Below are 2,688 nucleotides of genomic sequence, written 5' to 3' on the forward strand. Positions count from 1 at the left end.
GGTGTCCTTCAAGGTGCAGTCATAGATCTTGCCCAGGCTCTTCACTGGCTTCTCTCCCACAGATGGAATCTGGGTGGCTCCTAGTGAGAAGCGAAACCGGTCTGTAACCTTCCCCTTCTTCACCACCAGGGACCTGGACTTGGCTGGCTTGAAGTTCATCCGGGCCCAGCTTACAAGACGCTCCAGGCCTTGGAGGATCCACCTACAGCCCGGGACTGATGTTGTAGTCACTGTCAGATCATCCATGAATGCTCTGATAGGGGGCTGCCGCACACATGCATCTGTGATCTCATTCTTTTGTACACTACCTAAACATCATGAGTGTAAGTGAGTATTGGAACACAGATTGACTGGTAAAGCTGTTAACCTTCTGGCTCATTCCTGCCATGGGCCAGTGTTGATCAGCAGCTTTGTCAAACATGTAGTCAAAAGATCACCTCTTGTCCCAGTATTTGGCGTCTTCAAAAAAGGTTTCCAAGGAAAAAGTCTTCAGAGTCTGTGAATAATTCAATACAAAGGCTGCAAGAACAAACGTGAGCAACTTCTCGATATTTTAACTAACAAACAATGCATTACATTTCCTTATATACTTATGCAGCTTCTCCCAACTCTTCTCCTCCCCATGGAAGCCCAACCCATCTTCTTTGATACCAGTCAAAAACCTCAGTCAGCATGAATGTGTAGTTGACGGTGTAATCTGACGCTCATAATTGGGGTGCTCTTCTTTCCCCTCCCAGCAACTGGGACGTTACGCCCACCCCAGAAACCCCCTCTCGGCTGGACCCTGGTGACCTTGATTTCACCTCACTCACACATACAGAACGCTGGGCTTCTGCAGTGCAGAGAGCCGGGTGTCCAACATGAAGGGAGAACTGGGGCTTCTAACGTGTTTTGTTTTCTTTTGCATGCAACTCCAAAAGAAAACATGTGTCACCTGGCATGACCTCTCCCTTGGAGGCCAAGCTGTGTCTGCGAAAGGCTTTAATGGCATGTTCGCTGCTGTCTGCTAACAATACCACAGTGCAAAGGGCCATATTATATTATATTTTAAAGATACTAAAATAAGAATTGTGTGACACCAAAGCTGACCGTGATGTTTAAAAGGAGTTTTTCATCCTTACAGTCTGTTTTGCTGGTTCCAAACTGTTAAGAAATGCATTCTTTAGATTACTGTTCAATCCTGACTGCACCCTGTTCATGCCAAGGTTGAAAACTCATTCACATTTTTCATTCTGAGAACAGAACATCTTGATCTCAGCTGAGATGTCTGTCCTGTTACCTCAGGTTGATGATCCACTTGTTCAACAGTTTCCACCATATTTTAACACCTCAAAAGTGAAATTTTAACTTGTAGCAGCATTTCTGACCTCTCTGTTGGCCTGTGTGGTTTTACAGCTGATGGAACACTGCCTCGCCGTCTATCCTGACAGCACCATCATCTCCCATCTCACCATTGCACAAAGTGTTAGTACTGCTGCTAATATCTACTGTGTGACAAGATACTAGGATTGTAGTCTGTCTGAATCATACTGACGCTCATTTGTGTGTTATGACAACAGCTCTTTTCAAGTCCAACCTCAAAAACTCAACTGGACTGTGGTCTTAGCTCAGACTTGGCCACTCCAAGACATTGACCTTGTTGTCTTTAAATCATTTCTGTGCTGTGTCTGTGAAGATTCTCAGTCATCCAGGTCATGGTTATTCTTGTAGATTAATCGTAGCAGCTGGACTTGCTTGAGTTCCTTGAAGACGTTCAGGTTTTCCACCAGGATTTCCCTATACTTTGTTGCATTCATTTTACCCTCTACATCAGGGGTGGGCAATCCTGGTCCTCGAGGGCCACAATCCTGCATCTTTTAGATGTTTCTCTCTTCCAACACACCTGATTCAAATGATCGGGATCGTTCAGGCTTCTGCAGAGCTTGATGATGAGCTGATCATTTGAATCAGGTGTGTTGGAAGAGAGAAACATCTAAAAAATGCAGGATTGTGGCCCTCGAGGACCAGGATTGCCCACCCCTGCTCTACATCATGATGATGCCACCACCGTGCTTTACAGTGGAATGATTATGTGCAGTGTTTTGTGTCCACCATTTGGTCTGATATCTAAAAGCTCAATCCTGGTCTCATCAGACCACAGAACCTTCTTTCAGTTGACTTTAGTAGTTGTTTTTCTACATTTTTGGGATGTGGCTTAAGTCTCTCCCTGTACTGAGTCAGCGTGGACTATATGTCTGAAATCTTAATGTGAGCCTTTGCAGATCGACCTGTCCTGCAATCTTTTTTCAACCTGCTCTGTCTATATGAAAACATATTCGGAGGTCAGTGGATCAAAGAGGGACAGTTGGAGCTTGATCATAATAAATGTTGACTAATGATACTCACACCAGGTTTGGTGGAAAGTGAATGTGTATATTTGGCTTTCCGGCACTCACATGCACGCCCGCTGTTAGGGGGGGGACAAACGGGTCTGTTGTCCCGGGCCCAGAGTGGCGGGGGGGCCCAGAACTGGACCCTCATTGAATTATGGATTTTTTTTTTCCCCCAAAGAAGGGCTAATAATGGAAAGAAACAGTGCAATATTTGAGTTAGAAGTTTTAATTTGTTTTCGTCTGAACTGTCCTTAATATCTTTGGAGTTGCCCTCCACCCCCACCTCCAACATAAAATGGTTTGGCCCCTGATCAAC

At 45.1% G+C, this 2,688-nt stretch overlaps 1 protein-coding gene across 2 annotated transcripts in view; it reads left to right on the plus strand.

The window, feature by feature from the left end:
* enpp6 (ectonucleotide pyrophosphatase/phosphodiesterase 6) overlaps positions 1 to 2,688 on the plus strand; it is a 38,941-nt gene that overhangs the window by 32,486 nt on the left and 3,767 nt on the right. The gene's annotated exons all lie outside the window — the stretch shown is intronic.

Source organism: Stegastes partitus, unplaced genomic scaffold (assembly GCF_000690725.1).
Source record: "Stegastes partitus isolate 25-593 unplaced genomic scaffold, Stegastes_partitus-1.0.2 Scaffold213, whole genome shotgun sequence".
Classification (NCBI taxonomy): domain Eukaryota; kingdom Metazoa; phylum Chordata; class Actinopteri; family Pomacentridae; genus Stegastes; species Stegastes partitus.